The 26,647-nt window shown below is 35.6% G+C and overlaps 1 protein-coding gene across 3 annotated transcripts in view; it reads left to right on the forward strand.

Annotated features, from left to right (window-relative positions):
• MNAT1 (MNAT1 component of CDK activating kinase) overlaps positions 1-26,647 on the forward strand; it is a 236,227-nt gene that overhangs the window by 116,309 nt on the left and 93,271 nt on the right. The window lies entirely within an intron of this gene.

Raw genomic sequence — 26,647 nt, forward strand, 5'->3', positions numbered from 1 at the left:
TTGACAATGCATCTGATCACTCAAGAGCTCTGACAGAGATGTACAAGGAGATGAGTGTTGTTTTCAAAATGTCAACATTACTAGTTGATATTTTGGAAGTTTCAGAAGAAGTTAATTCCAACCTCCATGGAAAAACTTTGAGCAGTTCAAGACTTCAGCAGAAGAGGTAACTGCAGATGTGGTAGAAACCGTAAGAGAACTAGAATTACCAGTGGAGCCTGATGGTGTAACTGAATTGCTGCAATCTCATGATAAAACTTGAATGGATGAGGAGTTCCTTCTTAGGGATGAGCAAAGAAAGTGGTTTCTTGAGATAGAATCTACTCATGGTAAAGATGCTTTGATTATTTTTAAAATTACAACAAAGGGTTTCGAATATTACATAAACTTAGTTGATAAAGCAGTGGCAGTATTTTTTTTATTATTATACTTTAAGTTCTGTGGTACATGTGTACAAGGTGCAGGTTTGTTACATAGGCATACGTGTGCCATGTTGGTTTGCTGTCCCCATCAACTTGTCATTTACATTAGGTATTTCTCCTAATGCTATCCCTCCCCCAGCCCCTCACCCAGTGACAGGCCCCGGTGTGTGATGTTCCCCTCCCTGTGTCCATGTGTTCGCATTGTTCAACTCCCACTTATGAGTGAGAACATGCGGTGTTTGATTTTCTGTCCTTGTGATAGTTTGCTGAGAATGATGGTTTCCAGCTTCATGTACATCCCTGCAAAGGATATGAACTCATCCTTTTTTATGGCTGCATAGTATTCCATGGTGTATATGTGCCACATTTTCTTTATTTAGTCTATTATTGATGGATGTCTGGGTTGGTTCCAAGTCTTTGCTATTGTGAGTAGTGCCTCAGTAAACATACGTGTGCATGTGTCTTTATAGCAGCATGATTTATAGTCCTTTGGGTATATACCCAGTAATGGGATGGCTGGGTCAAATGGTATTTCTAGTTCTAGATCCCTGAGCAATCGCCACACTGACTTCCACAATGGTTGAACTAGTTTACCGTCCCACCAACCGTGTAATAGTGCTCCTATTTCTCCACATCCTCTCCAGCACCTGTTGTTTCCCGACTTTTTAATGATTGCCATTCTAACTGGTGTGAGATGGTATCTCATTGTGGTTTTGATTTGCATTTCTCTGATGGCCAGTGATGGTGAGCATTTTTTCATGTGTCTGTTGGCTGCATAAATGTCTTCTTTTGAGAAGTGTCTGTTCATCTCCTTTGCCCACTTTTGATGGGGTTGTTTGTTTTTTTCTTGTAAATTTGTTGGAGTTCATTGTAGATTCTGGATATTAGCCCTTTGTCAGATGAGTAGGTTGCGAAAATTTTCTCCCATTCTGTAGGTTGCCTGTTCACTCTGATGGTAGTTTCTGTTGCTGTGCAGAAGCTCTTTAGTTTAATTAGATCCCATTTGTCAATTTTGGCTTTTGTTGCCATTGCTTTTGATGTTTTAGACATGAAGTCCTTGCCCATGCCTATGTCCTGAATGGTAATGCCTAGGTTTTCTCCTAGGGTTTTTATGGTTTTAGGTCTAACGTTTAAGTCTTTAATCCATCTTGAATTAATTTTAGTATAAGGTGTAAGGAATAGATCCAGTTTCATCTTTCTACATATGGCTAGCCAGTTTTCCCAGCACCATTTATTAAATAGGGAATCCTTTCCCCATTGCTTGTTTTTCTCAGGTTTGTCAAAGATCAGATAGTTGTAGATATGCGGCGTTATTTCTGAGGGCTCTGTTCTGTTCCATTGGTCTATATCTCTGTTTTGGTACCAGTACCATGCTGTTTTGGTTACCATAGCCTTGTATTAGACTTTGAAGTCAGGTAGCGTGATGCCTCCAGCTTTGTTCTTTTGGCTTAGGATTGACTTGGCAATGTGGGCTCTTTTTTGGTTCCATGTGAACTTTCAAGTAGTTTTTTCCAATTCTGTGAAGAAAGTCATTGGTAGCTTGATGGGGATGGCATTGAATCTATAAATGACCTTGGGCAGTATGGCCATTTTCACGATATTGATTCTTCCTACCCATAAACATGGAATGTTCTTCCATTTGTTTGTATCCTCTTTTATTTCCTTGAGCAGTGGTTTGTAGTTCTCCTTGAAGAGGTCCTTCACGTCCCTTGTAAGTTGGATTCCTAAGTATTTTATTCTCTTTGAAGCAATTGTGAATGGGAGTTCACTCATGATTTGGCTCTCTGTTTGTCTGTTATTGGTGTATAAGAATGCTTGTGATTTTTGTACATTGATTTTGTATCCTGAGACTTTGCTGAAGTTGCTTATCAGCTTAAGGAGATTTTGGGCTGAGATGATGGGGTTTTCTAGATATACAATCATGTCATCTGCAAACAGGGACAATTTGACTTCCTCTTTTCCTAATTGAATACCCTTGATTTCCTTCTCCTGCCTAATTGCCCTGGCCAGAACTTCCAACACTATGTTGAATAGGAGTGGTGAGAGAGGGCATCGCTGTCTTGTGCCAGTTTTCAAAGGGAGTGCTTCCAGTTTTTGCCCATTCATTATGATATTGGCTGTGGGTTTGTCATAGATAGCTCTTATTATTTTGAGATATGTCCCATCAAAACCTAATTTATTGAGAGTTTTTAGCATGAAGCGTTGTTGAATTTTGTCAGAGGCCTTTTCTGCGTCTATTGAGATAATCATGTGGTTTTTGTCTTTGGTTCTGTTTATATGCTGGATTACATTTATTGATTTGCATATATTGAACCAGCCTTGCATCCCAGGGATGAAGCCCACTTGATCATGGTGGATAAGCTTTTTGATGTGCTGCTGGATTCGGTTTGCCAGTATTTTCTTGAGGATTTTTGCATCAATGTTCATCAAGGATATTGGTCTAAAATTCTCTTTTTTGGTGATGTCTCTGCTCGGCTTTGGTATCAGGATGATGCTGGCCTCATAAAATGAGTTAGGGAGGATCCCCTCTTTTTCTGTTGATTGGAATAGTTTCAGAAGGAATGGTATCAGTTCCTCCTTGTACCTCTGGTAGCATTCGGCTGTGAATCCATCTGGTCCTGGACTCTTTTTGGTTAGTAAGCTATTGATTATTGCCAGAATTTCAGCTCCTGTTATTGGTCTATTCAGAGATTCAACTTCTTCCTGGTTTAGTCTTGGGAGAGTGTATGTGTCGAGGAATTTATCCATTTCTTCTAGATTTTCTAGTTTATTTGCGTAGAGGTGTTTGTAGTATTCTCTGATGGTGGTTTGTATTTCTGTGGGATCGGTGGTGATATCCCCTTTATCATTTTTTGTTGCGTCTATTTGATTCTTCTCTTTTTTTTCTTTATTAGTCTTGCTAGTGGTCTATCAATTCTGTTGATCCTTTCAAAAAACCAGCTTCTGGAGTCATTAATTTTTTGAAGGGTTTTTTGTGTCTCTATTTCCTTCAGTTCTGCTCTGATTTTAGTTATTTCTTGCCTTCTGCTAGCTTTTGAATGTGTTTGCTCTTGCTTTTCTAGTTCTTTTAATTGTGATGTTAGGGTGTCAATTTTGGATCTTTCCTGCTTTCTCTTGTGGGCATTTAGTGCTATAAATTTCCCTCTACGCACTGCTTTGAATGTGTCCCAGAGGTTCTGGTATGTTGTGTCTTCATTCTCATTGGTTTCAAAGAACATCTTTATTTCTGCCTTCATTTTGTTATGTATGCAGTAGTCATTCAGGAGCAGGTTGTTCAGTTTCCATGTAGTTGAGCGGTTTTGAGTGAGTTTCTTAATCCTGAGTTCTAGTTTGATTGCACTGTGGTCTGAGAGACAGTTTGTTATAATTTCTGTTCTTTTACATTTGCTGAGGAGTGTTTTACTTCCAAGTATGTGGTCAGTTTTGGAATAGGTGTGGTGTGGTGCTGAAAAAAATGTATATTCTGTTGATTTGGGGTGGAGAGTTCTGTAGATGTCTATTAGGTCCATTTGGTGCCGAGCTGAGTTCAATTCCTGGGTATCCTTGTTAACTTCCTGTCTCATTGATCTGTCTAATGTTGACAGTGGGGTGTTAAATTCTCCCATTATTATTGTGTGGGAGTCTAAGTCTCTTTGTAGGTCACTCAGGACTTGCTTTATGAATCTGGTTGCTCCTATATTGGGTGCATATATATTTAGGATAGTTAGCTCTTCTTGTTGAATTGATCCCTTTACCATTCTGTAATGGCCTTCTTTGTCTCTTTTGATCTTTGTTGGTTTAATGTCTGTTTTATCAGAGACTAGGATTGCAACCCCTGCCTTTTTTTGTTTTCCATTTGCTTGGTAGATCTTCCTCCATCCCTTTATTTTGAGCCTATGTGTGTCTCTGCACGTGAGATGGGTTTCCTGAATACAGCACACTGATGGGTCTTGACTCTTTATCCAGTTTTCCAGTCTGTGTCTTTTAATTGGATCATTTAGCTGATTTACATTTAAGTTATGTGTGAATTTGATCCTGTCATTATGATGTTAGCTGGTTATTTTGCTCGTTAGTTGATGCAGTTTCTTCCTAGCCTTGATGGTCTTGACAATGTGGCATGTTTTTGCAGTGGTTGGTACCGGTTGTTCCTTTCCATGTTTAGTGCTGCCTTCAGGAGCTCTTTTAGGGCAGGCCTGGTGGTGACAAAATCTCTCAGCATTTGCTTGTCTGTAAAGTATTTTATTTCTCCTTCACTTATGAAAGTTTGTCTGGATATGAAATTCTGGGTTGAAAATGCTTTTCTTTAAGAATGTTGAATATTGGCCCCCACTCTCTTCTGGCTTGTAGTGTTTCTGCCGAGAGATCCGCTGTTAGTCTGATGGGCTTCCCTTTGTGGGTAACCCGACCTTTCTCTCTGGCTGCCCTTGACATTTTTTCCTTCATTTCAACTTTGGTGAATCTGACAATTATGTGTCTTGGAGTTGCTCTTCTTGAGGAGTATCTTTGTGGTGTTCTCTGTATTTCCTGAATCTGAATGTTGGCCTGCCTTGCTAGATTGGGGAAGTTCTCCTGGATAATACCCTGCAGAGTGTTTTCCAACTTGGTTCCATTCTCCCTGTCACTTTCAGGTACACCAGTCAGACACAGATTTGGTCTTTTCACATAGTCCCATATTTCTTGGAGGCTTTGTTCATTTCTTTTCATTCTTTTTTCTCTAAACTTCCCTTCTCACTTCATTTCATTCATCTTCCATCACTGATACCCTTTTTTCTAGTTGATCGCATCGGCTCCTGAGGCTTCTGCATTCTTCATGTAGTTCTCGAGCCTTGGCTTTCAGCTCCATCAGCTCCTTTAAGCACTTCTCTGTATTGGTTATTCTAGTTATACATTCGTCTAAAGTTTTTTTAAAGTTTTCAACTTCTTTGCCTTTGGTTTGAATTTCCTCCTGTAGCTCGTAATAGTTTGATCGTCTGAAGCCTTCTTCTCTCAATTCGTCAAAGTTATTCTCCGTTCAGCTTTGTTTCATTGCTGGTAAGGAACTGCGTTCCTTTGGAGGAGGAGAGGCGCTCAGCTTTTTAGAGTTTACTGTTTTTCTGCTCTGTTTTTTCCCCATCTTTGTGGTTTTATCTACTTTTGGTCTTTGATGATGGTGATGTACAGATGGGTTTTTGGTGTGGATGTCCTTTCTGTTTGTTAGTTTTCCTTCTAACAGACAGGACCCTCAGCTGCAAGCCTGTTGGAGTTTGCTATAGGTCCACTCCAGACCCTGTTTGCCTGGGTATCAGCAGTGGTGTCTGCAGAACTGCGGATTTTCGTGATCTGTGAATGCTGCTATCTGATCGTTCCTCTGGAAGTTTTGTCTCAGAGGAGTACCCGGCCGTGTGAGGTGTCAGTCTGCCCCTACTGGGGGATGCCTCCCAGTCGGGCTGCTGGAGGGTCAGGGGTCAGGGGTCAGGGACCCACTTGAGGAGGCAGTCTGCCCGTTCTCAGATCTCTAGCTGCGTGCTGGGAGAACCACTGCTCTCCTCAAAGCTGTCAGACAGGGACATTTAAGTCTGCAGAGGTTACTACTGTCTTTTTGTTTGTCTGTGCCCTGCCCCCAGAGGTGGAGCCTACAGAGGCAGGCAGGCCTCGTTGAGCTGTGGTGGGCTCCACCCAGTTCGAGCTTCCCTGCTGTGTTTACCTAAGCAAGCCTGGGCAATGGCGGGCACCCCTCCCCCAGCATCACTGCCGCCTTGCAGCTTGATTTCAGACTGCTGTGCTAGCAATCAGTGAGACTCTGTGGGCGTAGGGCCCTCCGAGCCAGGTGCAGGATACAATCTCCTGGTGCGCCGTTTCCTAAGACCGTCAGAAAAGTGCAGTATTCGGGTGGGAGTGGCCCGATTTTCCAGGTGCCGTCTGTCACCCCTTTCCTTGAGCAGGAAAGGGAACTCCCTGACCCCTTGTGCTTCCCGAGTGAGGCAATCCCTCACCCTGCTTCGGCTGGCGCACGGTGTGCTGCACCCACTGTCCCGCGCCCACTGTCTGGCACTTCCTAGTGAGATGAACCCGGTACCTCAGATGGAAATGCAGAAATCACCTGTCTTCTGCGTAGCTCACGCTGGGAGCTGTAGACCGGAGCTGTTCCTATTTGGCCATCTTGGCTCCTCCAGAACTCTTTCATGAAAGGAAGAGTAAATCAATGTGGCAGACTTCATTGTTGTGCCATTTGAAGAAACTGCCACGGCTAGTCCAATCTTCAGCAACCACCACCGTGATCAGTCAGCAGCCATCAACATCCAGGCAAGACCTTCCACCAGCAAAAAGATACAATTTGCTGAAGGTTCAAATGGTTAACATTTTTTAGTAATAATGTATTTTACATTAAGATGTGTGCACTGTGTTTTAGACATAATGCTATTGCACACTTACTAGACTATAGTAGAGTATAAACATAACTTTTACATGCACTAGGAAATAAACAAAAAATGTGTGTGACTCACTTTATGGCAAAGGTCTATAACCGAACCTGCAGTATCTCCGATGTATGCCCATATCTGCCTTTCGTAAGAATTGTGTATCCTAGGAAGTCTTAAGGGACAAGGAATCTGTAGAGAAGTAAAGTTCTGGTTAAGCTTTTGTGAGATTAATACTGTGTTTGTGTGCATTAATAGATACGTTGAATTTTGTCCTTGTCACATATATTTCATCTGTCATTCATGTAAGGTGTATACTTCAGTGGATTTATTTGGAGACCCTGGCATATCTCTTGCCTATTTTGGTGCTTTGGCCTATCTTGGTAGGTCATGAGATGTCTAGCCATAGGTAAGGATATTGGCATGGGGATTTAAAAATTCAGTGGTTAGTAGGATTGAGGATGATCTTTAATATTATGTCTACTTCTGAGATTCCATGAATTTCATTATTTATAGACATTCAAATTACCCAGGTTTTCTGTGCCTTTCCACGTCCTCATGGAATTCCTCATGCTACTCTAATTTGAGTTATTGTGAAAGATGTTAGTGACTTTTGAGGATCAGATTTTTACATTGGGAAGTATGAAGATGAAAAAAATTGGCCCAGATAATCTCTGTTGACACTTACTAAAAATTTAAAACATTAATCAGGACAAAAAATGAGAAGTGAATGGTTCTTAGCTCATTTCTTTAAAGGCACTACTGTTTTGTATTTTGTTCAAGAAAAAAAGTTTCACAATTTTTTTTTAAGCAACAGTATAATCAGAACCAGAGGTCTGCTGAGTAAAATCATGCAGTTCAGTCTCTTTCCTCTTGACACCTTACTGATACCAGGAAGTTTTGATTGTGTTATATGTAGGTTGGTGACTTAAGATCAGGCATCACTGTTAAAACTCATAGTAGGTTTGAGTGGAGTGTTTTCAATTAAGAGCTTATTGATACTATGTTATGGGAACATATAATGCCTGGGAAAGCTACTAAGTGCTGGGTAAGAATGCAAAAGACAAAATGCGAAAAAGCTATAATTTAAGAAATTTTAAATTTTTGCCCAAGGCTAGGCTTAACTTTAGGAAAGATAAAGTTTTCTCTCCTGAATTGTTCCCAGGGCCTGAGACTAAATGTATGATAATTAATGTGTTTTATATATTGTCAGTCTTAAACTGTAATGTCATTTATAACATTGTTTCTGCAGGAAGATGCCTTGAGTTCTAACTTACAGACTTTTGGAAGTTAGTGATTTTATCTTGTAATATTAAACAACAGTCTGTAGAGATGTGCAAAATATTCCCTCTCTTCCTGCTTCTCTTCCTATTGATGATGATGATGATGAAGTAATAATAGTGGGTAGCATTTTGTAGACACTTCTTTTATATCCTTTAAATGTATTTATTTAATTCTTTACAAGTAAAACTGAGACTTTTTTTTTTTTTTGAGACAGAGTCTTACTCTGTCACCCAGGCTGGAGTGCAGTGGCGCGATCTCTGCTCACTGCAAACTCCCCCTCCCGGGTTCATGCCATTCTCCCGTCTCAGCCTTCCCAGTAGGCTACAGGTACCCGCCACCACGCCCGGCTAATTTTTTGTATTTTTTTGTAGAGATGGGGTTTGACTGTGTTAGCCAGGATGGTCTCCATCTCCTGACCTCGTGATCCGCCCGCCTCGGCCTGCAAAGTGCTGGGATTACAGGCGTGAGCCACCGTGCCCAGCTGAGACTTTTTTTTTAAGTTATTTGTGCTCAAGGTAGAGCTAGGATTTGACTGTTCGGAACTCTAAAGTCCCATGCTTTTAACATTGTGTTAGTCTAAGGGCACATTTAATATGGGGAGTCATAGGCTGATAGTGTATATGCTTGTGTTCTTGCTGGTGAGAAGACATATAGATGGGAAAGCTGTTGTGGTATGAAGAAACAAAATAAATACAGAATAAGATTGTTCCTTAAGTTATTTGGTGGTTAACCTGTAGTTAACTCATTATTTCACCAAGAATAGTTTTGGGTATTATGGAAATCTTGAAGCACATATATTTCAAAATGAGTTAGAGGCCTTAGGCATTTAAAAAATACCACCAGTGCTGACATAATATGAGAACATAGTATAGGATCTTGAGGCATTTTTTACATATTTAATGAATCTTTTATAGATATAATCAATTTTTATGTTGTCTTATGTAGTACAGATTAATATTATGAATACAGTTGGTTAGTAGTTTCCATGCTAATTTATATCTATTTAAAGATATAACACTTGAAAAACACTTAAAAGTAATTGCTTTTTTCCAAAAGATTGTATATTTCCAGAAAAAATGTTTTCTGTTTTAGTAATAAATGTAAAAACGTTCAAACTCATGAACATTTACATGAATTCATTGGATATAGGGAGACAGTATTAAGGATATCAATTATTTAGAACATTTTCCTTAGAACTGGAACAAGAAGGTTATGTTGTTGAAAATGTTAAAGTTTAAAGAAAGCAATTTCTTTGTTAAGGGAAGACAAAGCATATTTGGCACTATGTATGAACATGCCTGTTCTGCTCACTGTGGAGCTCCTAATGACTAAAATCATGTCATTAGGTTTTTTTCACCATTAAAAAAATCAGTTTAATATTGAATTATTTTTTAAAAATTTTTGTGAAAAGGTCTACAGGCATCTTAAAAATTGTTTGTACACTTGCTATTAATGAAAAAATTAGAAGAATTTCGAGCAAGAAAATATTCACCTGAATCAACATATTTTAGTGTCCTTAATGTTGAGCAATTAGCTGATAAGCTAGTTTGAACCTGACTTTCAGGATAGAATACTTTTGAGGTTGTATTTGTTTCTTTGCTTTCAACAAGGCAAGTGTTGATGCTAGATCAATTAGCAAATCTTGAAGAATTAACTTAAATGGTGTGGTAATTCCTGTTATTAGAGATATTTCTTAGAACTCATGAAATTCCTGCCTCCCACACGATATCAGATGTGTTGAATTGAGAAAGTTGCCAGGCAGCAGTCTTGTATATCAGAGTCCAGTTCAAAGTTGTTAGAATGAGAAGTGTTTTTAAAATGTTATGGGAATGCCCGAATTACAATTGAACTTTGAAATTAAAAAGAAGACACAAGACAATATAAAAATAAAGACCTATAAGAGTGCTGTAGCAAGTTGGGTTTTTTGTAACCTACTTTTTAAAGTTCAGATCTTTGAAGGCAGGTTTTTACTAATTATTTTATTACATTGCTCTTGCTAAAGACAGCAAGGCAAGTAATTGTCCTCAGATCTGAAGATTAAAAGTCTTATGATTTTTAAATAAATATTAAGCAAGGAGAGTAATTTTTATAACTGTTAGCACATATGCTTTGTGTGCTAGCTTTTTCCTAATGTAAAATGAATCTGAATATGCCGTATGATTGGTGACAAATAAAAAACTCTTTGTGCAATTAAGAGAAAATCTGTTTATTTAAGAGCTCTCAAAGGTTGTAAAAGATTATACTTGGCTGTATGTGAAGGATAAATGTTGTGAAATAATGCCCCTTAGTTCCCCTTTTATAATAAATCTCAGCTGTGTGTTCAGCACAAGGGCTCAGTGCCAAAAAGAACAGGTTCAACTTGTCCGTGAGGATTTGCACCACAGTAAAGTGCACAACTGCTTTTGTAGAGGTCATTGTGGAGGTCAGGGCATGTACAGTTGAATGAAAGCAACTTTAAAAACATGGTAGATCATAGAGTTACTTGAGATTCAAAAATCAATGTTAACTTAAAACATTAAAAAGATGGAAAATCATAAGAACCTTCAAATATATTTTTATCTTTATCTACATATGTTAATATGTTTTCAGACGGATTAAAAATAATTTCTTTGGCATCTTGTGCTAGTATAGTTTTAAGGATCTTCAGGATATTTTATAATTGCCAAGATTTGGAAGCATTGACTATTTTAATATTTGTTAAATTCTGAAGAGTGTTCGGATAATGAAGGTAGGATATGATGGTGGTAGAACAAAGTGTGCAGGGATATGTGCATGGTGGGAGTAAAGGCAGGGGAGCATGGGTGAGTTTTAATAAAAATATGAGTGTAATCTAGAAAATGTCTCCACAAGTCATATTTATCTTGAGTTTATGATTGAAAGATTCGAAATTTAACAACAATGAAAATGCAGTCTTATATAGTATGATTCTTTTTCCTAAATATCTCAAAAACACTTTTATACATTTGTGATAAATAGAAATAAATGAGAAATAGAATGTGGAGAGGCTGTAAGATCCCAGGACTCCAGCCAGTGCATTGAGTTTCATATAAAGAATACCTGAAAAGATATAACTAAGTAGATGCATAGCTTACCTGGGGTTATATTTTATCTAGAGCTGTACTTCATGACTCTTTTCTCGTTTCTTTTTGGTGACTATTTTTTTAAAAATGGTGATCATAGCAAAATGACAGGCAACCATTGGTTTCAGTGTGGGGATTAATTAGTAATCTTTAGAATGTGCTTCAGCAAATGCAGCTGATTGGCAGTAGCACCTGTCTCAACAACTGACGGAATGTTAGTACTTTTATCAAGTGATTTTCAGAAGGACTCCAAAGCTGTTTTACTAAACTCTCTCATATGAACTGCTTTCTTTGTCCTCTAGGGCATTGTTTTACTAAATATACCTATCCATGAATTAACTAATTAGTGAAAGGAAGGCTAGAAAATTGTTTTTTTTTAATTTTAAAAAATGGAAACAAATGTGATAGTCTGTGTATTCTTGTATTTGTGGGACCACCACTATGCTCACTGATCACACACGTATGTTCTCAGATGAAAAATTTATAAAGGATTGTGATTTTGCTGTATTGTTTTTGTAGTTCGTCTCATAAAACATGTCTCTTAATTATGAAGAGTGATTTGTTAAAGTACAATAAACTGTGATTTAAAGGATTGATTAGCATAATCAACTTTCTAGAAAGGCAATTTACTTCTGCACTGCCAGGAATTACTCTTTTTAGTTGAAATAGTCTTTTTACTAAACTGGTTCATATTTCAAAGGATATGCAGTTTAACATTGATTCACAGACAAGCCATCAATTTTATGTTGTTTGAAGAAAATATTATTTTTGCTTGTTATAAAAACAAGACAACTTCTAAGTGAGTATCTAATGAGGTTGTAGCACATCTCAGTAAAGATGAAATTTGCCTTAATCTGAATGTGTTATGGAAAAATTGAGTGTAAATATTGTCTAAAAATGAATTGATATGTTTTAATGAACTAGAGTAACTTTCATTTAAAAAGTACTTATATACTAATGTTTTTTAAACAAATGAGCACATTGTATTTAATAATGTATAATAAATATATATTTTAAATAAAAATTTAAGTAGATACTGTTAAATGCTTGAAAACAGGGACAGTTATGGTGGTATACTTTCTGCTGTATCTTCACAGTGCCTAACATCCACCAAATGTTTAATAAATAAATTTTCATATTTTAGTTCTATAATAGAGAAGTGCTTGGTGGATTTTAGCAGGACAGGGTTTAAAATCTGAGTAGGTTACTTGGTCTTGGAGAGCTTCAGTTTCTTTTCCTGTAAAACAGGTAAAACATACTTACCTCAAATGTGTATGTAATGCCTAACACAGTGCTTGGCACATAGTAGATGTTCAGTAAATATTTCTGTATCATTTTAGTGTAATTGCACTGTTAGTAATCCATTCCATATCTGCCTGACTTTAATAAAAGACAATTTATGTGAAATTTTAGGTGAGAAGGGTATCAAGTCAGTGTCTTAAATATTCTGTTCTTTTCTGCATTTTAGAGTAGATTTAATTGCATGGTGGTTTTATGAGTGTGATAGTGGTGGTGTTGGTGTTTGTGTATATGTGCGTTTGGTTTGGGGAAGTTAGATTGGGATGGTTAGAGTATTCATAGTGTTTGTTGTTTCTTTTTAGGACACAAGAAAGGTAAAATCAGTGACAGTCTGGCTTAGGTCTTCACTTATTTTCTACAATGGGAATGGCAAAACAACTACTCCTTCTGTTGTTAAATGACCTCAAATAGAACGAGGAGATTTGTTATGTAGGTTTTTTTGGAGATAGGGTAGATGATTAGAGGGATCATTTTAAGACATTTCTTCATTCATGAAACAAATATTCCTGATACATACCAGCTACTGTACTAGGCACAGAAGAGTCAAATCTAAATAAAATGTGGTCTCTTAAATTATTCAGTCTCTATAATGGCGTAAAGAAACTTCCATCTTTTCACGGAAAAATATTTCTGCTTTAGAAGACTACTAATCTTAACATGGTATTTTTGTTTTGGTTATGTAATAGTAGTAGTATTTGTAGATAATTTTATATAAAGCCATTTTTATATTACATTAGGAAATTTGGACTTATGTATAAGTTGTCATTGTTGGATAAAGTTCACTTATAGTGACAAGTTAGGAATTCTTGGAAATTATTTTTGAAATTAGTAAAAGAAAGTGAGCTAAAATGCTCTATGCCTGAAAGTTTTTACAGAAAATTTCTTGCAAATACTGTTTTTCTTAAAATTAATGCAGACTCTTTTAAAGGAGGCAGGTTTTGTCTAATCAGATAGTCTCCTTGATGTTTTTCTTTTCTGATCTTTTTATAGAAACAGATATGGTTTGCTGGACACTATGTCCTCTTGGCAACAAATGGTAGTTTGGTAATAAGATAAGCATCAGAGAAAGAATGTAAAAATAATACTTTTCAACATTGTATCACATTTATCAGTGCCCAAGGAAAAAATAAAACCTATAACAACAAAAACAAACAAAATATTTTTCTTGTATTTTGCTTTTCCTTTAAGCTACTGGCATATTTCCCTATTTTCATTTGTCTTATAATTTAATGAAAATAATGTTTGCCTAGTGTTTCTTCTTCCTTCCATTCCCTCTTTGTATTCTGGCTTCTATTTTCACTACTGTACTGAAGCTCCTCTGGGTATTGAAATTCCCTTCACTGGGAACGCTCTTTCTTCCCCTCCATTTCAGGGCTGTTTCAGCCTTCAGAGGTTCTCCCAAATTTCATTTCTTCCATGAACTCTGCTGAATGAAAATTCAAATGCTTGTCATATTCAGTAGAATCATATCATATGTGCTTTTAATTTGCTTGAATTCAACTAAAGTTGAAAACAACACCAAACCAGAGAGAAAAGTAGCAAAAATGCCTCTCTTCGCCAAGGTAAAGAAAAATTTTGAAACAGCATAGATGCCAAATGTAAGCCACCTACTTAGGTGATCTGTTCCAATGCTAGAGGAGAAACTAACTGAGTTGGATTTACATAAAGAGATTAAAAATATGCACAGAACAATGTAGAGTATACTTTATAGGCAATTTGAGGGATTTTTGAGGGGTTATTTTGACCTTTTTTTTTTTTTTGCCTTAATCTGACTTTAGAACTGAATCCTTGTGCATGTCACAGTATAGCTGTGTTGAACTAAGTCAGTCATATAATTTAGGACCCTTCTAGGTAACACTTTGATCTTTCTCAAATGTTTCAGATGTGGAACTAACTGAGGGAAAGTGACTAGCTTAGTTCCTTTCCTATTTTTATTTTTGCATTTTTCAGGGAGGGAAAAATTTGTACAAATGAAATTATAGTCAAAACAGGTTAAAGCAGAGGGAGACAATGCTGTTCCTTTTATGTTTTGTGTTCTCCTGTGATTTGGGACTCATGCCTTTCTCAAAAGTAATTGCATGTGACCACAAATATATTGCTACAGTTAGTGTCTATATGGGCCTTATTAGTTTTAAGCCAATACAAGGAATTTATAGGAATGCTTATTAAATATCCGGAGTTTAGTTGTAATTATATATTATTTGAGAATCTTTAATGATATTAATCTTTTACTAGTGATCTTTTAATGGAAGATACTATTTCCTAATTTTTTCCAACCTTTTCAAAATTGGTTACGTTTCATTTTTGAAGTTCTTAAGGAAAAATTTATATTGATACAATAAGAATTCTGAAATTAGAGTTGAAATATTATTAAAGGACATTTTTCTGTGTGGAACACTAATTAGTGTATGTGTTTAAGGAGGAGATTACAAATGAATTTGGCTAACAAATCTTTAAGGAATTTCACTGTAGTAAACAGATTTTGATGAGTTTCCGGGGCTAATTTGCTAGAAACATTTTCAGAGACTTTGCTTGCCAAGTGAAGATGTATTTAGAGCCATTTTATTTCTAGTGTCGAGCAAGAAACTTAAGCCCTTAGCTAGATAGTTATAGAAATTTGTCTTTGATGTTTTCAAGCATATCACATGTATTTGAGTAGAACTGAACATTGCTGAAGAGCTAGAAAAATATGGTGCTGTGTCTACAGGATGAAACCTCTTTTTTTATTTTGAAGAAGCCTGTTTTAGAAGAAAATTTTTGTGAAAATTGGTAATCTAACTATTAGGCATCACATTTTAAAAGACAAAGAGTGCTCTTAAAGGCTGATTTGTGCGAGTATTTCATCATTAGAATGCTTAAAAGAGCCTACCATATATATATATATTTTACCATTATATTCTACTTATTCCCAAACATACATTCAGAAAAAGAATGTAGTCTGATGATTCTAATAGTGTTGGGAATCCGGGTCTTAGTCTTGTGCATTTTTTCTACTGGCTGTTTCTTTAGTATATGTAGAATCAAATTACTTTACATTAAATTTGAGGGAAATTTTTTGTATTTTTATGATACATTGTGAGTCAGTGGCTTATTTCCACTTAGTGGTCATGAAATGATAGCAAGTTAGACTTACTGTTTCAGTCTTCTCACTTATACACTCCCCCCTTCCCCATTGCACATGGTGAAAATGAAACTTACAGAAATTAAACGTTGCACCTCAGTTCATTCTAGTTTAGAGACAGTGCCAGGAGAAGTGCATAGTTACATCTTAGCCTGTAGGCCCTGTCGCTCATTTGTCTTTTTACTGTTTACTTTACATTTTGAAAGAAATTAGAGAAAAATCATTTATATGGGGAAAAATGAATTATACTTACCATGAAATTATGTGCTACCAGGAAGTTATTACCATGCAGCTGCTGCAGTGATGACAGGCTGACATCACCCTATAATGACCAGAACAGCATAGTATAAAAATCTCTTTGCTTGCTTCTAAAATAAATTGAAAACAACTGAATTACCAAAGAAATGTTACTCAGAATGAACAGCTTATAGACAGTGCCAAGTATATTCTTTAAGTACTCTATCCTATTGCAAAAATATGTGTGGGCACACACACTGTTAGAAAATGTATTCATATCCATATACATATGTACAAATAGACATATATGTATGTGTATATACATGCATACACAGCACACATGTCCACACATATTTAAATTATTAGAACATTACCAAAACAGAAATAGTCATTCAGAATTACCTCAACTGATTTTCTAAAAGGCTGCTTGGAGATATTTTCTTTGGAAATAGTCACTAGAATTACAGTAGTTTAAAGCTACCAGAATGAAATATTCTGGTTTCTGATTCCACTTAGTAAGGTAACATATTCTGTAGAATTTGACAGATTTAACATTGTGAGAGGACTCAGTTCATGAAACAAACACTACCATCTTTTTTTTTTTTTTTGTAATTAAATGACCCTAAGAAATAAAAGTGGAATGCACAATCTCACTGTAATGTGATTTACTAGGATATGAGCTCCCTGAGGGTAGGGGCTTGATCTGTTTTGTTCCCTGATGTTCTTTTCAGTTCTTGGCATATAGTAGGTGGTTATATTTGTTGTATGAATGGATGATGAATGCCACAGAGTAAGCACAATGTTTTGTTATTTGGAATTTTGTTAAAATAACTACTAAGATGTCTGGAAAACACATTCCCAGCCTAGGATGAAAAGCATCCATTGACTGTAATGAATAAGTGAAAAGAAAAAAATAATCAAAGTCTAGAGAAGGTAGAAATTTATTTCTTGTGTACTCTCATAGTTCACAAGACTATGTAACAAAATTCAAATTGTTTATGTTTAGTAAGAGCATTTTAAAATTTATAGAATATGGAAACATGATCATCTTACAGTTGCCTTAGTGTTCATAGTGTTACATCACATGACAGCTTTTTTATATTGTGTTATTTTATATATATATATATATATATATATATATATTTTTTTTTTTTTTTTTTTTGAGACGGAGTCTCGCTCTGTTGCCAGGCTGGAGTGCAGTGGCACAGTCTCGGCTCACTGCAACCTTCACCTCCTGGGTTCAAGCAATTCTCCTGCCTGAGTAGTTGGGACTACAGGCACACACTGCCATGCCCAGCTAATTTTTTTTTTTTTTTTTTGGTATTTTAGTAGAGACGGGGTTTCACCATGTTGCCCAGGCTGGTCTCAAACTGCTGAGCTCAAGCGATCCGCCTGCCTCGGCCTCCCAAAGTGCTAGGATTACAGGCGTGAGCAACTGTGCCTGGCCTATATTGTTATATTTTTATATTATTCGTTAATTCAACAAAATATTGAGCAGCTTTTTGGTGCCAAGCTGCTCAGTGAGGTGCCTATGACAGTGAGCATAGGGCCTTACAGTCTAATGGGAGACAGATTCAAACAGACAATTACACAGAGTTTAACAGGCTTACAGGGCTTATTGGCAAATATGTTGAAGATGAGGATAGCTTGGTGGATAAATGTCATTAAGCAAGATAGATCAATTAAAAGATTTCTGAATTTAAAATTGTGTTAAAGGATTTGCAGAATCATTTAACCTATCGGCCTAAATTGCCGGCACTTTGTAATTACAACGTCTTCTATGGTACTTAACAGAAAACCATAAACTGATTGGTATAGAACTGGATTTTCATGTTTAGTATTTTTATTATTGTTTATTTCAACAATCAATATACTAATTGATTATTTTTATTGCCATTATTTTCATTAAATAATAATGTATTTTCTTTAATAATGTTATTCTAAATGGTTTGTTGCATTCTAAATGTGTGTTTCTGTTTTAACATAGTATGTGTTTAGAGTTAACACAAAAGATATTCTTTGCTCTTTATTTGGTGAGAAAGCATAATGCTAATATTTGTAGTGTATAGATTAACAGACAAATCTTAGTAAATTATAAACTATTTTTTGTAGTAGCTTTTAAACTTTCTGAGTAAGAAAAGTTAAATAATACATTTCAGGTTATTAAAAATACAGATTATTAAAAATGCTGCCATGTATAACTGCCCATGTCAGCATTTGCATTTTCTTCCAATGTTCCTATGTTGCTCTATATGGAAATGAGCTGAATTTTAGAAAACCTTTTTTCTCATAAGCTTATATTTTTTGACTAACAAATGATGGAAATATAGGGCTCTAAGCTATATTTTAGAAAAGAAACAGGTTCCATTTTGTTATGTTGTAGAGGAATAAAAACACTAATTATATATACTACTGGATGTACACTTTGCATGCATTTCCCCCCAGGTATGGGTATTACCTAAAGTTGCATGGTTTTCTGTGGTTCTTCTCACTACATTTTTACTTTTAAAGCCTTATTTCTTTATCAATTATATGACAACAGTAATAAAAACAGAAAGGGCTTTAGTTTTGTGCCATACTTTTGAAAGTCAGGAAAATGTACCTGAATTACTTAATGGTGTTTTTCAAGACTCAGTGCTAAGACTTCACTCTTTATATATTCCCCCATACCCATTTTCTTATTCTTGTGACCTTGCCTATCATTTTGATGCTGATAGCAAAATTTCTTTTGAGTTTATTTTATATTTCTAGCTGCCTTTACTGAACATTTCTATTTGGATATTTTACAGGCAGCAATGTTGGATTGATTTAAACCACCATCTGAAACTCTTTATTTTTAACAGTTTATCGAGATATAATTTACTTACCATAAGAATTACTTATTTAAAATATACAATGTATTGATTTTTAGTAAATTTACAGAATTTTGTAACCATTTCAGTAATCGAATTTTAGGATGTTTTCATCACTCCGAAGAGGTCTCTGATACTCATTTGCAGACACAACATATTCACGCTTCTAGCCCACAGCAATTGTTAATCTACTTTCTGTCACTGTAATTTTGCCCTTTCTGGACATTTCCTAGAAGTGGAATCATGTAATATATTGGTCCTTCGCATCTGGCTTCTTGTAGCATAACGTTTTTGATGTTCATCCACGTTGTAGCATGTACCGATATTTCATTCATTTTTATTGTTGAATAGTAATAAAATTCAGCATATTGTGTGAATGTTCAATAAAGGAATTCATATTCATACTATATGAATGTACCACCCCATTTTATTTATCCATTCACAATTGGTGGACATTTAGATTGTGTCCACTATTTGGCTGCTATTAATAGCTGCTATGAACATTCATGTACAAGTCTTTGTGTGGTCATATGTTTTCATTTCTCCTGGGTAGATACTTATAAGTGGAATTACTAAGTCATAAAGTAAATTTACTTGTCACTTTAAGAAAAACTACTGAACTAATTTTCAAAGTGGCTGCATCATTGTATACTCTCATCTGCAGTGTCCATGGGTTCCAGTTTCTTCACCTCTGCACTAACACTTTTTATTGTCTGTCATTTTGGTTATTGTCATTCAAGTGAGTATGCATTTTTCTGAATATTATTGATGTTGAGCATCTTTTCATGTTGTTATTAGCTATCTGGTCTTTTAAAATCTTTTGCCACTTTTAATTGGGTCATTTTGTCTTTTTATTTGTCAATTCTAGGATTTTTTTTTTTTTTTTTTTGACACAGAGTTTCACTCTTGTTGCCCAGGATGGAGTGCAATGGCGCGATCTCGGCTCACTGTAATCTCTGCCTCCTGGGTTCAAGCAATTCTCCTGCTTCAGCCTCCCGCGTAGCTGGGATTACAGGCGCCAGCCACCATGCCCAGCTACTTTTTTTTATTTTTAGTAGAGACGGGGTTTCACCATGTCGGCCAGGCTGGTCTTGAACTCCTGACCTCAGGTGATCCACCCGCCTCAGCCTCCCAAAGTGCTGGGATTACGGACTTGAGCCACTGCGCCCGGTCTCTAAGAATTCTTTATAGGTAGTATTCTGAATTTGATCGAATTATAAAATATGTGGCTTGCAAGTATTTTCTTCTGGTCTGCATTTTATCTTTTTAAAATTTTCTCTTTTTATTAGTACGTTTTGCATTGCTATAAAGGAATACCTGAGACTGGATAATTCACTAAGGAAAGATGTTTATTTGGCTCGTGGTTCTGCAGGCTGTATGAGGAAGCTTTTACTCATGGTGGATGGCACAGGGGGAGCAGGCACACGTGGCAAGAGAGGGAGCAAGAGAGAAGGAAGTACCTCTTAAAAACCAGCTCTCACGTGAACTGTTAGAGAATTTGCTTATTGCTAAGGAAGGACACAAAGCCATTCATGAGGGCTCCAGTCCCATGACCCAAACACCTCCCACTAGGCCTCACCTTCAACATGAGGATTACATTTCAACATGAAATTTGGAAGGGAAATGCATCCACCCTACATCACTCTTCCACCTTTCCCTTTCCTAGTTTTCCTGCCTCTTAATCAGCTCTCTCTGGTTTTCACATTTTGCTTCCCACCTCAGCTATACCAGATTGCTACCAATTCTTGCAGTTTTAATTATAATTATTATTTTTTTCTCTTCCTCTCCATTATTACTCAGATCTATACCATATTACTTTAACCTTAATCACTAAAATAGCTACAGACTTGACCTACTTGATTCTAGGCTCTTCTTTTTTTGGTGCTATTATATTTTTCTTTGCTATAAATACATAGCCTTTTTTTTTTTTCAAAACTAACAAAGATTCCATGATCTATTTTAAACATTTTATAATGAAAAATTTCAAAAATAGCAAAGTGGGAAAATAAGACAATGAATACTCATGTGCCTAATACCTAGATTCAATAATCTGTAATATTTTGGTATTACATCACACACACATACACACACGGACACACACACATATATATATGCACATTTTTTCCCCTGAACCGTTCTAAAGTAAATTACAATTTCCATGAAGTTTTACTTTTAAATTCTTCATCTGGCATCTCTCACTGACCTGTTCCTGCATAGGACATTCTCATACATAACCATAATGCCATAATTACACCGAACAATTAACAGAAATTCTCTAATATAGCTTAATACCCAGTCTATATTCAGATTTTCCCAATTGTTGCCAAAATATTTCATGGCTGTTTTTTCCCTTCCAAATTAGTACTGAGCCAGTGACTCTCACTATGTTTATTAAACATCTTAATTCTGTCTTAACCTTGAATAGCTCCCATCCCACTTTATACTTAGTCATCTTTATTGTTGTTTCTCGTGACATTGACCTACTGAAGAAACCAGGCCACTTGTCTTGCAGTATGTTTTTTTCTGATTTTTTCTCTGTGGTATTGTTCAATAGTAGTTTTTTTATAGCCATAAATATAAAATATACCCATTTTTATACCCATTTTGGACAATTCAGAAAATAGTGCAACAAAGATAAATAATTTCATCACCTAGGGATAGTTTTTCTTTTGCATTTGCAGATTTACTTTATTTTATTATGTTTTATTTGAGACAAGATCTTGCTCTGACACCCAGGCTGGAGTACAGTGGCACAATCACAGCTCACTGCAGCCTTGATCTCCTGGGCTCAAGTGATCCTCCTGCTTCAGCCTCCCAAGGAGCTGGGACTACAGGTGAACACCACCATACCTGGCTAATTTTTTTTTTTTTTTTTTTGTAGAGATGGCTCACTATGTTGCCCAGGCTGGTCTCAAGCTCCTGGGCTCAAACTATCATCCCACCTTGATCTTTCAAAATGTTAAGACTACAGGCATAAGCCACTGTGCCCAGCTCTTAGGCAGATTTGAAAAATAGTTTAGATCATAATGATCGTGTACTTAACATTTTACTAATTTCTTTTTAAACATGATTTTAAATGGCTACACACTGTTTTATGTTATAATTGAACTGATGTTTACTTAAACTGATGTTTACTTATTGATTGAACATTTAGTTTCCTTTTAGTTTTTGACAATATAAACTGTAATGAACAGACATGAATAAGAATTTGATTATATTTCTGATTGCTTTCTTAGAAATTATTACAGATGGTATTACTAGGTCAAAACGTGTGAAGATTTTAAAGGTCTACTAAATTGCTTTTCATCAAGAAAGCAATTCCATAATTTGCTCTCTTACCAGCAGTGTATTCACGCTCTCTTGTCATATTAAACATTATTTATTTAGTAATATGCTGGAGATAAAACATTCTAACATTGTTTTGACAGTTCTGATTTCTTACCCATTTGAGTTCAAATTAGCCTTGGAGTCTTTTCTAGCTGTAGTTTAAGCTATCTATACTGATTCATTCTCTGCCCACCCTTCTTTCCCCATATACCTGTCTCTGCTCAGGTTTACTTATTGTCTCAGGACACAACATACTGCTCTGGTAATATTGCTGTCCTCCCCATTGCCTTGCTTTTGTATAGTTTGTCCTCTGAGGTCTCGTGCAAGTTGCACTGTTTCATTCTTCCATCTTTTATTGGTTCTTCCTCTCAGTATTCTTCCTCTCGATATTCTATCTTTTTCTTACTGTTCTATCTTTTTCTCCCTCTTGATATTCTATCTTTTTTTCTGTTCTGTCTTTTTCATTCTTCCATCTTTTATTGATTCTTCCTCTCGATACTGTATAGCACTTAAGTCTATACCATACCATTTGGCACCCAACCAAATTTAATTCAAATATAACTTATAATTAGTATATCATGCACTTTGAGTTCTTTAATTTGAATCTTCCTTTTTCTGATAATTTTGAATAATATCTATCACCCTTACCGTTTGGGTGGAAATATCACCAATAACCATTTTTCATCTAAAAAACTTTTAAACACCTTTTTTCCTCCCAATCACTTAAAACCCTTAATACTTTCTCATGTGACCTGTTAAGCCATTATCTGCTCTGTTGGTGATTTAAAAAATTTAAAAAACATATCAATGAGCGTAAGTCATTGTTCTCTAAGTTCTGCTCCAGCTTTAGGTTTGAGAACCATGGCATCTATCTCATGAGTTTTTTCCGAGGGAAAGATAGATGGAATGTTAGAAGGGCAGTTTGTGTGTCATTGATGACCTTTACCTTATCGTTCTTATGGCAAACAGAACTACCACTGAGTAATGTTTATTTCTCTCTAAATGTTATAGTTTTAAAAAAATAGTCCTTTTTGAGCCTATGGTGTTTTATGTACCTGAGCTATTAGAATTTATATAAAAAATTGGTTTAAACCACCTAGGATTTACTTACTGCCATTAAAACTTTTAAATTGAACAACCATGATTATATTATTTAAAAATAGGATATTAAAAGGCAGTGTGTGGAACCCACACTGGGCAGTAATTGAGAGATCTAACTCTATGTGACCTTAGAAAAATTTACATTTTGAGGATAATAGCTTCCATATCCACAAAATGAAGGTGTTAGGGGAAAAAAGCACAGGCTTTAGAATCTGACAGACTTGGCTTTTAATCATCAAACTGCCATTAACTACAGTATGATCTTGCTCAGTCACAATATCTAACCCCCATTTACTCGTTCATAAAGTATGATTAATAGTACTTAATCATACTTTATTAAATAGTAACATTTCATAAAATTATTGTGGATGCTGAGATATGCATACAAAACCCTTTAGCATAGTGCCTAGCACAGAATAAATAATGTTAACTATTCTTATTCAGTGACCTTTTTGGCTATTGTAAATGATGTCCCCACAAACTTCAGAGAAGACTTTGAATTATAAGACATCATAACTTTAGTAATTTGGGTATTATTGCTAATATTTAGGTAATGATTAGTTTTAGTATGTTGTTTTCCAGTGCAGTTACTTAAGAAAGCTTGTCTTCCTTAAGTATTATCTTCCTTGGAAGGTAATCCAGCTCTTGAAAATACCCATTCTGTGTGAGCCTTTCTGGACCTTGCTGTCTAATTTCTGAAATGCAAACGGAGTGTTGGTGAGACTGTAAGTGTACTTCTTTAATTGTTGCAGTATTTTTCCTTTCCCTCACTTACCCTCCTCTCTTTTACTCCTCTCTCCTCCCTTTTACCCCCATAGCTAAAACATGTGACACCAATACTGAACATTTTTTATCAAATGGCAGGAGCATTTAGTGTCTGAGAATTTATGAAGAAGACACTTTGAAATAGGGATGTCAGAACAAGTCTCAAAATATTCCACTCAGGCATTGTCTTCTTAACCTATGCAATGCTCTCTGAATCATTGGTCTGAAATTGGATTATTCTGTGATAGTATAAGATTTAGCTTAACAGTGTCATGTTTATTTAGAAAGACTGTGGAACATGGAGGTTAGGGGTTAAAATAATATGAATGAAATTTCTGACATTACACTTTTTTTCTCTTTTTCCTGTGTATTTTAATTCTAGTAAAGCAAATGAGGAAATTAGAATATCCAAAACTCATTTTAAAAAATTGTGGTAAAATACATGTAACATAAAAGTTCATGTTTTAATCCCTTTTAACTGTACATTTCTGTGACATTAAGTACATCCAAATTGTTCTGCATCTATCATCACCGTTCATTTCCAAAAATTTCTCATCTTCCTCAACTCAACCTGTACCCATGAAACACTAACTGCTCTTTCCCGTGTTCCTAGTCTGTGGTAACCACTGATCTACTTTCTGTCTCCATGAATTTGACTACTTTGGAAACTTCTATTAGTGGAGTCATATACTTTTTGTCCTTTTGTGCCTGGCTTATTTCATTTATCATAATATCTTCAGGTTCATCCATGTTGTCATATGTCAAAATTTCCTTCCTTTCAAAGACTGAATAATACTCTATTGTATTTATGTGTATATACACACCACATATTATTTATTCATTTATTCCTTGATGGACACTGTGTTGCTTCCACCTTTTTGCTACTGAAAATAATGCTGCTGTAAATATGCATTGGTGTACAAATATTTCTTTGAGACCCTGCTTTCACTTTTGTGTATATACCCAGAATCCATTTGCTGGATCATGTGGTAATTCTGTTTTTAATTTTTTGAGGACGTGCCATACCGTTTTCCACAGCAACTGTACCATTTTACATTCCCACCAGCAATGCACAAGAGTTTTAGTTTCTCTACATCTTCACAAACACTTGGCATTTTCTATTTTTCTTTTTAATAATAGCCATGGATGTGAAGTGGTATCTCACTGTGGTTTGATTTGCATTGCCCTAATGACTAGTGATATTGAGCATCTTTTCATATACCTATTGGCAATATGTATATCTTATGTGGTGAAATCTCTGTTCAAATCCTTCGCTTGTTTTTGGTGAAGTACTTTTGACATTAAAGTGTCAGAGATGCCTATTACAACATGCCTGTAAAACAGCTAGGATGATGCTACATGCTATTGAACTTGTTGAAGAGAGAAACTTTAATCCAGATGCAAGCATCTTCGATGGTTGTTTCTCACTGCTACAATTGTATTTTATCACTTTTAAGTCATGACTTTTACCTTTTTAAAAAAAATAAAATAGATAATGTGTACTGTGCATCCAACTTAGTAATTTAGAGGAAAAGGGAAACTAAGGGATGTAACAACAAAAAAATTTATAAACTAGAAATTGGAGGAATTAATAACTGCAAGAATGGTTTATAAAAAGTTATGAAATAGAGAAATTGATAGAACTGTACCAAGAAAAATAAGAGAACTAGGGTTAAAATCAGAAAACAGACTATATAAAATGTAGGTATTTTTATAAATTAGAATTCTATGCCCACGTGGATGATAGATATGTAAATCTCAATGTAATGGTATATAGCTGAGTGGCACTTTATTTTGCTCAAATATGGTCTGTAGGGTCTTTGTATTTTAGTTATGCAGTAGTTCTTTCTTCTCAGAAAAATAGAGTGGATGTTTTCATCCAATTTAGTTTTCAGCATAAAATTTTCTTATTTTATTTGTATATGTGTGTGTGATGTGAAATAAATACACATTTGGTAAGTTAGTTTGATATCATGTAAAGACTTCAGAGAATAGACATTCATGTGCCACAACTTTGCAGGGAATAATTTTATTAGCTTTCTTCCCTAATTTGAGCTTTCAAAAAAAAAAAAAAAAACACTGATTACCAAAAATGTCAAAGTTGTTTAGTAAAAATAGAAAAATGTGAGGATAGACTATGCTTGTATACAAGGGAACTTTAAAAAGTTTGTGGAAAATGGAATTAAAAGATAAATATAAAAATATAAACTTTATTTCTCAACATAAGCTCCATCAGGAACAAGACACTTTTGTAAGCAATGATACCAGGCATTTAGTTCATCCCTAAATAACTGAGGGTCCTAGGAATTTAACTATGTCAGCGAAATCTTTTTTTATTATTATTACTGAAGAAAAATGGGTTCCTTTTACAAATTTTTTGAGGTTAGGAAACAAAAAGAAGTAAGAAGGAGCCAAGTCGGGACTGTAAGGTGGACACCTAATGATTTCCCATGGAAACTCTTGCAAAATTGCCCTTGTTTGATGAGAGGAAATGAGCAGGAACATTGCTGTGGTGGGGAAAGGGCTCTGGTGAAGCTTTCCTAGGTATTTTTCTGCTAAAGCTTTAGCTAACTTTCTCATAATAATAAGCAGATGGTATTGTATTTTGGCCCTCAAGAAAGTCAATAAGCAAAATGCCATGAGTATTTTGAATTGCGAGTTTTTTGAATTGTTGCTATGACCTTTACTTGTAACCAGTCCACTTTTGCTTTGACTGAACTACTTCCACCTCTTAGTAGCCATTGCTTTGATTGTTTTTGTCTTCAGTACTGGTAAAGGCATGTTT

Source organism: Pongo pygmaeus, chromosome 15 (assembly GCF_028885625.2).
Source record: "Pongo pygmaeus isolate AG05252 chromosome 15, NHGRI_mPonPyg2-v2.0_pri, whole genome shotgun sequence".
Taxonomy (NCBI): Eukaryota; Metazoa; Chordata; class Mammalia; order Primates; family Hominidae; genus Pongo; species Pongo pygmaeus.